This window comes from Pristiophorus japonicus, chromosome 1, assembly GCF_044704955.1.
Source record: "Pristiophorus japonicus isolate sPriJap1 chromosome 1, sPriJap1.hap1, whole genome shotgun sequence".
Taxonomy (NCBI): Eukaryota; Metazoa; Chordata; class Chondrichthyes; family Pristiophoridae; genus Pristiophorus; species Pristiophorus japonicus.
The window spans coordinates 476,850,188-476,863,933 of NC_091977.1; the positions used below are offsets into that span (position 1 = coordinate 476,850,188).

A 13,746-nucleotide genomic window follows, 5' to 3' on the forward strand; every position below is an offset into this window, starting at 1 on the left:
CTCCCTGCTGACACACAGATGCAAGTGTTCAAGCAAAACGGCGAAGGCACTGTCCTGTGCCTCAGCTGCAACATGTTCAGCTGTAAACTGCTCGTCATATTAAGAGCTCTGCCTTCAGCGAATTGCCACTTACCACACACATACATACTTCAAAAGAATGCTCACTGCTTCAAGCCGGAGTGCAACCAACTACCTAAGCACGACTTTGCTTTGCTTTGTTTTCTACTGCACTGCTCCGCTCTCCCACCTGTGAATCGAAGGGATGTGACAGAGGTGCCTCTCTTTGGTGATTGTCTGCCTCATGCCTTGTAATCTGCCCGTCCTGTGCACCTGCTGATGTCGCAGCTATTTTTCACAAACTGGGCCAGTGGCGCAATGGATATCGCGTCTGACTACGGTTCAGAAGATTGTAGGTTCGACTCCTACCTGGCTCGAGTATTTTTGCAATCTTTGCATTATGGCTTTGGATGCCACGTAAGCGAACATATTTGGTCAAACTGTCCAGCTCGTAAACTGGTAAGTACCTTCTTAGTGCAGTAGGCAGCACGTCAGTCACATAATCTGAAGGTCCTCAGTTCAATCCTCAGAGAAAGGCATTGATACTTGTAAAGATGTCTTTCCTTCTTTCCATTTCAGCTGCATGCATGCAAAAATCGAGAAGTTTTGCTGCGACAGCACATCAAAGGATTTGATGTCCCTCAGCCTGCGGTGACCTTCAGAAGCAGATGGGCTCACCCACACCTGACACAACTCTTGTGTCTGAACTATTAACTGAGCCAAAAGAACAGTGGAGAATGCAGGCATTGATCCCACTGCCTCACACATGCAAAGTAAGCGCTCTCCCATTTGAGTAAATTCCCCATTCACATCTGGTATTAGCTCCCAGTTTGCATCTGACTAGCCCTTATCACTTGCCTCCTCGCTTCCACGACCAGCAGAAATCTCCTGCTTCAGGTTGGCCTGCTCCCTGAACACTTTTCATGCTTTGCTCCAATCGACGTTACTGAGCAATAGCAAGCGAGCAAGGGCAGGACTGGAAGCCACGGATATGGTGAAAGACGCCAAGAAGAGCTCGAGCCTGCGGAAGGGAAGCGAGTTGAGCGCAACGTCGCAGCCGCCACGAGCGTGAGGGAGCAAGCGAGAGGCCTATCTGACTGATGGACAGATGATTCTATTGCCTGAGGCTTTGCCTGAAAGAAAGTGTTGCCTCTTTTCATGCATTGCTGCTCAAAGGCACTCCCTGCTGACACACAGATGCAAGTGTTCAAGCAAAACGGCGAAGGCACTGTCCTGTGCCTCAGCTGCAACATGTTCAGCTGTAAAATGCTCGTCATATTAAGAGCTCTGCCTTTAGCGAATTGCCACTTACCACACACATACATACTTCAAAAGAATGCTCACTGCTTCAAGCCGCAGTGCAACCAACTACCTAAGCACGACTTTGCTTTGCTTTGTTTTCTACTGCACTGCTCCGCTCTCCCACCTGTGAATCGAAGGGATGCGACAGAGGTGCCTCTCTTTGGTGATTGTCTGCCTCATGCCTTGTAATCTGCCCGTCCTGTGCACCTGCTGATGTTGCAGCTATTTTTCACAAACTGGGCCAGTGGCGCAATGGATAACGCGTCTGACGACGGATCAGAAGATTGTAGGTTCGACTCCTACCTGGCTCGAGTATTTTTGCAATCTTTGCATTATGGCTTTGGATGCCACGTAAGCGAACATATTTGGTCAAACTGTCCAGCTCTTAAACTGGTAAGTGCCTTCTCAGTGCATTAGGCAGCACGTCAGTCTTGTTATCTAAAGGTCCTCAGTTCAATCCTTAGAGAAGGCATTGATACTTGTAAAGATGTCTTTCCTTCTTTCCATTTCAGCTGCATGCATGCAAAAATCGAGAAGTTTTGCTGCGACAGCACACCAAAGGATTTGATGTCCCTCAGCCTGCGGTGACCTTCAGAAGCAGATGGGCTCACCCACACCTGACACAACTCTTGTGTCTGAACTATTCACTGAGCCAAAAGAACAGTGGAGAATGCAGGCATTGATCCCACTGCCTCACACATGCAAAGTAAGCGCTCTCCCATTTGAGCAAATTCCCCATTCACATCTGGTATTAGCTCCCAGTTTGCATCTGAATCGCCCCTTATCACTGGCCTCCTCCCTTCCACGACCAGCAGAAATCTCCTGCTTCAGGTTGGCCTGCTCCCTGAACACTTTTCATGCTTTGCTCCAATCGATGTTACTGAGCAATAGCAAGCGAGCAAGGGCAGGACTGGAAGCCACGGATATGGTGAAAGACGCCAAGAAGAGCTCGAGCCTGCGGAAGGGAAGCGAGTTGAGCCGTCACGAGCGTGAGGGAGCAAGCGAGAGGCCTGTCTGACTGATGGACAGATGATTCTATTGCCTGAGGCTTTGCCTGAAAGAAAGTGCTGCCTCTTTTCATGCATTGCTGCTCAAAGGCACTCCCTGCTGACACACAGATGCAAGTGTTCAAGCAAAACGGCGAAGGCACTGTCCTGTGCCTCAGCTGCAACATGTTCAGCTGTAAACTGCTCGTCATATTAAGAGCTCTGCCTTCAGCGAATTGCCACTTACCACACACATACATACTTCAAAAGAATGCTCACTGCTTCAAGCCGGAGTGCAACCAACTACCTAAGCACGACTTTGCTTTGCTTTGTTTTCTACTGCACTGCTCCGCTCTCCCACCTGTGAATCGAAGGGATGCGACAGAGGTGCCTCTCTTTGGTGATTGTCTGCCTCATGCCTTGTAATCTGCCCGTCCTGTGCACCTGCTGATGTCGCAGCTATTTTTCACAGACTGGGCCAGTGGCACAATGGATAACGCGTCTGACGACGGATCAGAAGATTGTAGGTTCGACTCCTACCTGGCTTGAGTATTTTTGCAATCTTTGCATTATGGCTTTGGATGCCACGTAAGCGAACATATTTGGTCAAACTGTCCAGCTCTTAAACTGGTAAGTGCCTTCTTAGTGCATTAGGCAGCACGTCAGTCTCGTTATCTAAAGGTTCTCAGTTCAATCCTTAGAAAAGGCATTGATACTTATAAAGATGTTTTTCCTTCTTTCCATTTCAGCTGCATGCATGCAAAAATCGAGAAGCTTTGCTGCGACAGCACACCAAAGGATTTGATGTCCCTCAGCCTGCGGTGACCTTCAGAAGCAGATGGGCTCACCCACACCTGACACAACTCTTGTGTCTGAACTATTAACTGAGCCAAAAGAACAGTGGAGAATGCAGGCATTGATCCCACTGTCTCACACATGCAAAGTAAGCGCTCTCCCATTTGAGCAAATTCCTCATTCACATCTGGTATTAGCTCCCAGTTTGCATCTGACTCGCCCCTTATCACTTGCCTCCTCGCTTCCACGACCAGCAGAAATCTCCTGCTTCAGGTTGGCCCGCTCCCTGAACACTTTTCATGCTTTGCTCCAATCGACGTTACTGAGCAATAGCAGGCGAGCAAGGGCAGCACTGGAAGCCACGGATATGGTGAAAGACGCCAAGAAGAGCTCGAGCCTGCGGAAGGGAAGCGAGTTGAGCGTAACGTCGCAGCCGCCACGAGCGTGAGGGAGCAAGCGAGAGGCCTGTCTGACTGATGGACAGATGATTCTATTGCCTGAGGCTTTGCCTGAAAGAAAGTGCTGCCTCTTTTCATGCATTGCTGCTCAAAGGCACTCCCTGCTGACACACAGATGCAAGTGTTCAAGCAAAACGGCGAAGGCACTGTCCTGTGCCTCAGCTGCAACATGTTCAGCTGTAAACTGCTCGTCATATTAAGAGCTCTGCCTTCAGCGAATTGCCACTTACCACACACATACATACTTCAAAAGAATGCTCACTGCTTCAAGCCGGAGTGCAACCAACTACCTAAGCACGACTTTGCTTTGCTTTGTTTTCTACTGCACTGCTCCGCTCTCCCACCTGTGAATCGAAGGGATGTGACAGAGGTGCCTCTCTTTGGTGATTGTCTGCCTCATGCCTTGTAATCTGCCCGTCCTGTGCACCTGCTGATGTCGCAGCTATTTTTCACAAACTGGGCCAGTGGCGCAATGGATATCGTGTCTGACTACGGTTCAGAAGATTGTAGGTTCGACTCCTACCTGGCTCGAGTATTTTTGCAATCTTTGCATTATGGCTTTGGATGCCACGTAAGCGAACATATTTGGTCAAACTGTCCAGCTCGTAAACTGGTAAGTACCTTCTTAGTGCATTAGGCAGCACGTCAGTCACATAATCTGAAGGTCCTCAGTTCAATCCTCAGAGAAAGGCATTGATACTTGTAAAGATGTCTTTCCTTCTTTCCATTTCAGCTGCATGCATGCAAAAATCGAGAAGTTTTGCTGCGACAGCACATCAAAGGATTTGATGTCCCTCAGCCTGCGGTGACCTTCAGAAGCAGATGGGCTCACCCACACCTGACACAACTCTTGTGTCTGAACTATTAACTGAGCCAAAAGAACAGTGGAGAATGCAGGCATTGATCCCACTGCCTCACACATGCAAAGTAAGCGCTCTCCCATTTGAGTAAATTCCCCATTCACATCTGGTATTAGCTCCCAGTTTGCACCTGACTCGCCCCTTATCACTTGCCTCCTCGCTTCCACGACCAGCAGAAATCTCCTGCTTCAGGTTGGCCTGCTCCCTGAACACTTTTCATGCTTTGCTCCAATCGACGTTACTGAGCAATAGCAAGCGAGCAAGGGCAGGACTGGAAGCCACGGATATGGTGAAAGACGCCAAGAAGAGCTCGAGCCTGCGGAAGGGAAGCGAGTTGAGCGCAACGTCGCAGCCGCCACGAGCGTGAGGGAGCAAGCGAGAGGCCTGTCTGACTGATGGACAGATGATTCTATTGCCTGAGGCTTTGCCTGAAAGAAAGTGCTGCCTCTTTTCATGCATTGCTGCTCAAAGGCACTCCCTGCTGACACACAGATGCAAGTGTTCAAGCAAAACGGCGAAGGCACTGTCCTGTGCCTCAGCTGCAACATGTTCAGCTGTAAACTGCTCGTCATATTAAGAGCTCTGCCTTCAGCGAATTGCCACTTACCACACACATACATACTTCAAAAGAATGCTCACTGCTTCAAGCCGGAGTGCAACCAACTACCTAAGCACGACTTTGCTTTGCTTTGTTTTCTACTGCACTGCTCCGCTCTCCCACCTGTGAATCGAAGGCATGTGACAGAGGTGCCTCTCTTTGGTGATTGTCTGCCTCATGCCTTGTAATCTGCCCGTCCTGTGCACCTGCTGATGTCGCAGCTATTTTTCACAAACTGGGCCAGTGGCGCAATGGATATCGCGTCTGACTACGGTTCAGAAGATTGTAGGTTCGACTCCTACCTGGCTCGAGTATTTTTGCAATCTTTGCATTATGGCTTTGGATGCCACGTAAGCGAACATATTTGGTCAAACTGTCCAGCTCGTAAACTGGTAAGTACCTTCTTAGTGCAGTAGGCAGCACGTCAGTCACATAATCTGAAGGTCCTCAGTTCAATCCTCAGAGAAAGGCATTGATACTTGTAAAGATGTCTTTCCTTCTTTCCATTTCAGCTGCATGCATGCAAAAATCGCGAAGTTTTGCTGCGACAGCACATCAAAGGATTTGATGTCCCTCAGCCTGCGGTGACCTTCAGAAGCAGATAGGCTCACCCACACCTGACACAACTCTTGTGTCTGAACTATTAACTGAGCCAAAAGAACAGTGGAGAATGCAGGCATTGATCCCACTGCCTCACACATGCAAAGTAAGCGCTCTCCCATTTGAGTAAATTCCCCATTCACATCTGGTATTAGCTCCCAGTTTGCACCTGACTCGCCCCTTATCACTTGCCTCCTCGCTTCCACGACCAGCAGAAATCTCCTGCTTCAGGTTGGCCTGCTCCCTGAACACTTTTCATGCTTTGCTCCAATCGACGTTACTGAGCAATAGCAAGCGAGCAAGGGCAGGACTGGAAGCCACGGATATGGTGAAAGACGCCAAGAAGAGCTCGAGCCTGCGGAAGGGAAGCGAGTTGAGCGCAACGTCGCAGCCGCCACGAGCGTGAGGGAGCAAGCGAGAGGCCTATCTGACTGATGGACAGATGATTCTATTGCCTGAGGCTTTGCCTGAAAGAAAGTGTTGCCTCTTTTCATGCATTGCTGCTCAAAGGCACTCCCTGCTGACACACAGATGCAAGTGTTCAAGCAAAACGGCGAAGGCACTGTCCTGTGCCTCAGCTGCAACATGTTCAGCTGTAAAATGCTCGTCATATTAAGAGCTCTGCCTTTAGCGAATTGCCACTTACCACACACATACATACTTCAAAAGAATGCTCACTGCTTCAAGCCGCAGTGCAACCAACTACCTAAGCACGACTTTGCTTTGCTTTGTTTTCTACTGCACTGCTCCGCTCTCCCACCTGTGAATCGAAGGGATGCGACAGAGGTGCCTCTCTTTGGTGATTGTCTGCCTCATGCCTTGTAATCTGCCCGTCCTGTGCACCTGCTGATGTCGCAGCTATTTTTCACAAACTGGGCCAGTGGCGCAATGGATATCGCGTCTGACTACGGATCAGACGATTGTAGGTTCGACTCCTACCTGGCTTGAGTATTTTTGCAATCTTTGCATTATGGCTTTGGATTCCACGTAAGCGAACATATGTGGTCAAACTGTCCAGCTCTTAAACACGTAAGTACCTTCTTAGTGCAGTAGGCAGCACGTCAGTCTCATAATCTGAAGGTCCTGAGTTCAATCCTTAGAAAAGGCATTGATACTTGTAAAGATGTTTTTCCTTCTTTCCATTTCAGCTGCATGCATGCAAAAATCGAGAAGTTTTGCTGCGACAGCACACCAAAGGATTTGATGTCCCTCAGCCTGCGGTGACCTTCAGAAGCAGATGGGCTCACCCACACCTGACACAACTCTTGTGTCTGAACTATTCACTGAGCCAAAAGAACAGTGGAGAATGCAGGCATTGATCCCACTGCCTCACACATGCAAAGTAAGCGCTCTCCCATTTGAGCAAATTCCCCATTCACATCTGGTATTAGCTCCCAGTTTGCATCTGAATCGCCCCTTATCACTGGCCTCCTCCCTTCCACGACCAGCAGAAATCTCCTGCTTCAGGTTGGCCTGCTCCCTGAACACTTTTCATGCTTTGCTCCAATCGACGTTACTGAGCAATAGCAAGCGAGCAAGGGCAGGACTGGAAGCCACGGATATGGTGAAAGATACCAAGAAGAGCTCGAGCCTGCGGAAGGGAAGCGAGTTGAGCGTAATGTCGCAGCCGCCACGAGCGTGAGGGAGCAAGCGAGAGCCCTTTCTGACTGATGGACAGATGATTCTATTGCCTGAGGCTTTGCCTGAAAGAAAGTGCTGCCTCTTTTCATGCATTGCTGCTCAAAGGCACTCCCTGCTGACACACAGATGCAAGTGTTCAAGCAAAACGGCGAAGGCACTGTCCTGTGCCTCAGCTGCAACATGTTCAGCTGTAAACTGCTCGTCATATTAAGAGCTCTGCCTTCAGCGAATTGCCACTTACCACACACATACATACTTCAAAAGAATGCTCACTGCTTCAAGCCGGAGTGCAACCAACTACCTCAGGACGACTTTGCTTTGCTTTTTTTTCTACTGCACTGCTCCGCTCTCCCACCTGTGAATCGAAGGGATGCGACAGAGGTGCCTCTCTTTGGTGATTGTCTGCCTCATGCCTTGTAATCTGCCCGTCCTGTGCACCTGCTGATGTCGCAGCTATTTTTCACAGACTGGGCCAGTGGCACAATGGATAACGCGTCTGACGACGGATCAGAAGATTGTAGGTTCGACTCCTACCTGGCTTGAGTATTTTTGCAATCTTTGCATTATGGCTTTGGATGCCACGTAAGCGAACATATTTGGTCAAACTGTCCAGCTCTTAAACTGGTAAGTGCCTTCTTAGTGCATTAGGCAGCACGTCAGTCTCGTTATCTAAAGGTCCTCAGTTCAATCCTTAGAGAAGGCATTGATACTTATAAAGATGTTTTTCCTTCTTTCCATTTCAGCTGCATGCATGCAAAAATCGAGAAGCTTTGCTGCGACAGCACACCAAAGGATTTGATGTCCCTCAGCCTGCGGTGACCTTCAGAAGCAGATGGGCTCACCCACACCTGACACAACTCTTGTGTCTGAACTATTAACTGAGCCAAAAGAACAGTGGAGAATGCAGGCATTGATCCCACTGTCTCACACATGCAAAGTAAGCGCTCTCCCATTTGAGCAAATTCCTCATTCACATCTGGTATTAGCTCCCAGTTTGCATCTGACTCGCCCCTTATCACTTGCCTCCTCGCTTCCACGACCAGCAGAAATCTCCTGCTTCAGGTTGGCCTGCTCCCTGAACACTTTTCATGCTTTGCTCCAATCGACGTTACTGAGCAATAGCAAGCGAGCAAGGGCAGGACTGGAAGCCACGGATATGGTGAAAGATACCAAGAAGAGCTCGAGCCTGCGGAAGGGAAGCGAGTTGAGCGTAATGTCGCAGCCGCCACGAGCGTGAGGGAGCAAGCGAGAGCCCTTTCTGACTGATGGACAGATGATTCTATTGCCTGAGGCTTTGCCTGAAAGAAAGTGCTGCCTCTTTTCATGCATTGCTGCTCAAAGGCACTCCCTGCTGACACACAGATGCAAGTGTTCAAGCAAAACGGCGAAGGCACTGTCCTGTGCCTCAGCTGCAACATGTTCAGCTGTAAACTGCTCGTCATATTAAGAGCTCTGCCTTCAGCGAATTGCCACTTACCACACACATACATACTTCAAAAGAATGCTCACTGCTTCAAGCCGGAGTGCAACCAACTACCTAAGCACGACTTTGCTTTGCTTTGTTTTCTACTGCACTGCTCCGCTCTCCCACCTGTGAATCGAAGGGATGCGACAGAGGTGCCTCTCTTTGGTGATTGTCTGCCTCATGCCTTGGAATCTGCCCGTCCTGTGCACCTGCTGATGTTGCAGCTATTTTTCACAGACTGGGCCAGTGGCGCAATGGATAACGCGTCTGACTACAGATCAGAAGATTGTAGGTTCGACTCCTACCTGGCTCGAGTATTTTTGCAATCTTTGCATTATGGCTTTGGATGCCACGTAAGCGAACATATTTGGTCAAACTGTCCAGCTCTTAAACTGGGAAGTACCTTCTTAGTGCAGTAGGCAGCACGTCAGTCTCATAATCTGAAGGTCCTGAATTCAATCCTTAGAAAAGGCATTGATACTTGTAAAGATGTTTTTCCTTCTTTCCATTTCAGCTGCATGCTTGCAAAAATCGAGAAGTTTTGCTGCGACAGCACACCAAAGGATTTGATGTCCCTCAGCCTGCGGTGACCTTCAGAAGCAGATGGGCTCACCCACACCTGACACAACTCTTGTGTCTGAACTATTAACTGAGCCAAAAGAACAGTGGAGAATGCAGGCATTGATCCCACTGCTTCACACATGCAAAGTCAGCGCTCTCTCATTTGAGCAAATTCCCCATTCACATCTGGTATTAGCTCCCAGTTTGCATCTGACTCGCCCCTTATCACTTGCCTCCTCGCTTCCACGACCAGCAGAAATCTCATGCTTCAGGTTGGCCCGCTCCCTGAACACTTTTCATGCTTTGCTCCAATTGCTCCAATCGACGTTACTGAGCAATAGCAAGCGAGCAAGGGCAGGACTGGAAGCCACGGATATGGTGAAAGACGCCAAGAAGAGCTCGAGCCTGCGGAAGGGAAGCGAGTTGAGCCGCCACGAGCGTGAGGGAGCAAGCGAGAGGCCTGTCTGACTGATGGACAGATGATTCTATTGCCTGAGGCTTTGCCTGAAAGAAAGTGCTGCCTCTTTTCATGCATTGCTGCTCAAAGGCACTCCCTGCTGACACACAGATGCAAGTGTTCAAGCAAAACGGCGAAGGCACTGTCCTGTGCCTCAGCTGCAACATGTTCAGCTGTAAACTGCTCGTCATATTAAGAGCTCTGCCTTCAGCGAATTGCCACTTACCACACACATACATACTTCAAAAGAATGCTCACTGCTTCAAGCCGGAGTGCAACCAACTACCTAAGCACGACTTTGCTTTGCTTTGTTTTCTACTGCACTGCTCCGCTCTCCCACCTGTGAATCGAAGGGATGTGACAGAGGTGCCTCTCTTTGGTGATTGTCTGCCTCATGCCTTGTAATCTGCCCGTCCTGTGCACCTGCTGATGTCGCAGCTACTTTTCACAAACTGGGCCAGTGGCGCAATGGATATCGCGTCTGACTACGGTTCAGAAGATTGTAGGTTCGACTCCTACCTGGCTCGAGTATTTTTGCAATCTTTGCATTATGGCTTTGGATGCCACGTAAGCGAACATATTTGGTCAAACTGTCCAGCTCGTAAACTGGTAAGTACCTTCTTAGTGCAGTAGGCAGCACGTCAGTCACATAGTCTGAAGGTCCTCAGTTCAATCCTCAGAGAAAGGCATTGATACTTGTAAAGATGTCTTTCCTTCTTTCCATTTCAGCTGCATGCATGCAAAAATCGAGAAGTTTTGCTGCGACAGCACATCAAAGGATTTGATGTCCCTCAGCCTGCAGTGACCTTCAGAAGCAGATGGGCTCACCCACACCTGACACAACTCTTGTGTCTGAACTATTAACTGAGCCAAAAGAACAGTGGAGAATGCAGGCATTGATCCCACTGCCTCACACATGCAAAGTAAGCGCTCTCCCATTTGAGTAAATTCCCCATTCACATCTGGTATTAGCTCCCAGTTTGCACCTGACTCGCCCCTTATCACTTGCCTCCTCGCTTCCACGACCAGCAGAAATCTCCTGCTTCAGGTTGGCCTGCTCCCTGAACACTTTTCATGCTTTGCTCCAATCGACGTTACTGAGCAATAGCAAGCGAGCAAGGGCAGGACTGGAAGCCACGGATATGGTGAAAGACGCCAAGAAGAGCTCGAGCCTGCGGAAGGGAAGCGAGTTGAGCGCAACGTCGCAGCCGCCACGAGCGTGAGGGAGCAAGCGAGAGGCCTATCTGACTGATGGACAGATGATTCTATTGCCTGAGGCTTTGCCTGAAAGAAAGTGTTGCCTCTTTTCATGCATTGCTGCTCAAAGGCACTCCCTGCTGACACACAGATGCAAGTGTTCAAGCAAAACGGCGAAGGCACTGTCCTGTGCCTCAGCTGCAACATGTTCAGCTGTAAAATGCTCGTCATATTAAGAGCTCTGCCTTTAGCGAATTGCCACTTACCACACACATACATACTTCAAAAGAATGCTCACTGCTTCAAGCCGCAGTGCAACCAACTACCTAAGCACGACTTTGCTTTGCTTTGTTTTCTACTGCACTGCTCCGCTCTCCCACCTGTGAATCGAAGGGATGCGACAGAGGTGCCTCTCTTTGGTGATTGTCTGCCTCATGCCTTGTAATCTGCCCGTCCTGTGCACCTGCTGATGTCGCAGCTATTTTTCACAAACTGGGCCAGTGGCGCAATGGATATCGCGTCTGACTACGGATCAGACGATTGTAGGTTCGACTCCTACCTGGCTTGAGTATTTTTGCAATCTTTGCATTATGGCTTTGGATTCCACGTAAGCGAACATATGTGGTCAAACTGTCCAGCTCTTAAACACGTAAGTACCTTCTTAGTGCAGTAGGCAGCACGTCAATCTCATAATCTGAAGGTCCTGAGTTCAATCCTTAGAAAAGGCATTGATACTTGTAAAGATGTTTTTCCTTCTTTCCATTTCAGCTGCATGCATGCAAAAATCGAGAAGTTTTGCTGCGACAGCACACCAAAGGATTTGATGTCCCTCAGCCTGCGGTGACCTTCAGAAGCAGATGGGCTCACCCACACCTGACACAACTCTTGTGTCTGAACTATTCACTGAGCCAAAAGAACAGTGGAGAATGCAGGCATTGATCCCACTGCCTCACACATGCAAAGTAAGCGCTCTCCCATTTGAGCAAATTCCCCATTCACATCTGGTATTAGCTCCCAGTTTGCATCTGAATCGCCCCTTATCACTGGCCTCCTCCCTTCCACGACCAGCAGAAATCTCCTGCTTCAGGTTGGCCTGCTCCCTGAACACTTTTCATGCTTTGCTCCAATCGACGTTACTGAGCAATAGCAGGCGAGCAAGGGCAGCACTGGAAGCCACGGATATGGTGAAAGACGCCAAGAAGAGCTCGAGCCTGCGGAAGGGAAGCGAGTTGAGCGTAACGTCGCAGCCGCCACGAGCGTGAGGGAGCAAGCGAGAGGCCTGTCTGACTGATGGACAGATGATTCTATTGCCTGAGGCTTTGCCTGAAAGAAAGTGCTGCCTCTTTTCATGCATTGCTGCTCAAAGGCACTCCCTGCTGACACACAGATGCAAGTGTTCAAGCAAAACGGCGAAGGCACTGTCCTGTGCCTCAGCTGCAACATGTTCAGCTGTAAACTGCTCGTCATATTAAGAGCTCTGCCTTCAGCGAATTGCCACTTACCACACACATACATACTTCAAAAGAATGCTCACTGCTTCAAGCCGGAGTGCAACCAACTACCTCAGGACGACTTTGCTTTGCTTTTTTTTCTACTGCACTGCTCCGCTCTCCCACCTGTGAATCGAAGGGATGCGACAGAGGTGCCTCTCTTTGGTGATTGTCTGCCTCATGCCTTGTAATCTGCCCGTCCTGTGCACCTGCTGATGTCGCAGCTATTTTTCACAGACTGGGCCAGTGGCACAATGGATAACGCGTCTGACGACGGATCAGAAGATTGTAGGTTCGACTCCTACCTGGCTTGAGTATTTTTGCAATCTTTGCATTATGGCTTTGGATGCCACGTAAGCGAACATATTTGGTCAAACTGTCCAGCTCTTAAACTGGTAAGTGCCTTCTTAGTGCATTAGGCAGCACGTCAGTCTCGTTATCTAAAGGTCCTCAGTTCAATCCTTAGAGAAGGCATTGATACTTATAAAGATGTTTTTCCTTCTTTCCATTTCAGCTGCATGCATGCAAAAATCGAGAAGCTTTGCTGCGACAGCACACCAAAGGATTTGATGTCCCTCAGCCTGCGGTGACCTTCAGAAGCAGATGGGCTCACCCACACCTGACACAACTCTTGTGTCTGAACGATTAACTGAGCCAAAAGAACAGTGGAGAATGCAGGCATTGATCCCACTGTCTCACACATGCAAAGTAAGCGCTCTCCCATTTGAGCAAATTCCTCATTCACATCTGGTATTAGCTCCCAGTTTGCATCTGACTCGCCCCTTATCACTTGCCTCCTCGCTTCCACGACCAGCAGAAATCTCCTGCTTCAGGTTGGCCTGCTCCCTGAACACTTTTCATGCTTTGCTCCAATCGACGTTACTGAGCAATAGCAAGCGAGCAAGGGCAGGACTGGAAGCCACGGATATGGTGAAAGATACCAAGAAGAGCTCGAGCCTGCGGAAGGGAAGCGAGTTGAGCGTAATGTCGCAGCCGCCACGAGCGTGAGGGAGCAAGCGAGAGCCCTTTCTGACTGATGGACAGATGATTCTATTGCCTGAGGCTTTGCCTGAAAGAAAGTGCTGCCTCTTTTCATGCATTGCTGCTCAAAGGCACTCCCTGCTGACACACAGATGCAAGTGTTCAAGCAAAACGGCGAAGGCACTGTCCTGTGCCTCAGCTGCAACATGTTCAGCTGTAAACTGCTCGTCATATTAAGAGCTCTGCCTTCAGCGAATTGCCACTTACCACACACATACATACTTCAAAAGAATGCTCA

The 13,746-nt window shown here is 49.3% G+C and overlaps 8 non-coding genes across 8 annotated transcripts; all 8 read left to right on the plus strand.

The window, feature by feature from the left end:
• The first annotated feature begins 361 nt into the window (after positions 1-361).
• Positions 362-434, plus strand: trnar-acg (transfer RNA arginine (anticodon ACG)). Its single transcript has one exon. It is a non-coding gene; the product is annotated as a tRNA-Arg (tRNA).
• A 1,163-nt stretch (positions 435-1,597) lies between these two features.
• Positions 1,598-1,670, plus strand: trnar-acg (transfer RNA arginine (anticodon ACG)). Its single transcript has one exon. It is a non-coding gene; the product is annotated as a tRNA-Arg (tRNA).
• A 2,386-nt stretch (positions 1,671-4,056) lies between these two features.
• trnar-acg (transfer RNA arginine (anticodon ACG)) lies at positions 4,057-4,129 on the plus strand. Its single transcript has one exon. It is a non-coding gene; the product is annotated as a tRNA-Arg (tRNA).
• Positions 4,130-5,293: 1,164 nt separating this feature from the next.
• Positions 5,294-5,366, plus strand: trnar-acg (transfer RNA arginine (anticodon ACG)). Its single transcript has one exon. It is a non-coding gene; the product is annotated as a tRNA-Arg (tRNA).
• A 1,164-nt stretch (positions 5,367-6,530) lies between these two features.
• Positions 6,531-6,603, plus strand: trnar-acg (transfer RNA arginine (anticodon ACG)). The gene has a single exon. It is a non-coding gene; the product is annotated as a tRNA-Arg (tRNA).
• Positions 6,604-9,002: 2,399 nt separating this feature from the next.
• Positions 9,003-9,075, plus strand: trnac-aca (transfer RNA cysteine (anticodon ACA)). Its single transcript has one exon. It is a non-coding gene; the product is annotated as a tRNA-Cys (tRNA).
• A 1,159-nt stretch (positions 9,076-10,234) lies between these two features.
• trnar-acg (transfer RNA arginine (anticodon ACG)) lies at positions 10,235-10,307 on the plus strand. The gene has a single exon. It is a non-coding gene; the product is annotated as a tRNA-Arg (tRNA).
• Positions 10,308-11,471: 1,164 nt separating this feature from the next.
• On the plus strand, positions 11,472-11,544 carry trnar-acg (transfer RNA arginine (anticodon ACG)). The gene has a single exon. It is a non-coding gene; the product is annotated as a tRNA-Arg (tRNA).
• The last annotated feature ends 2,202 nt before the right edge of the window (positions 11,545-13,746 follow it).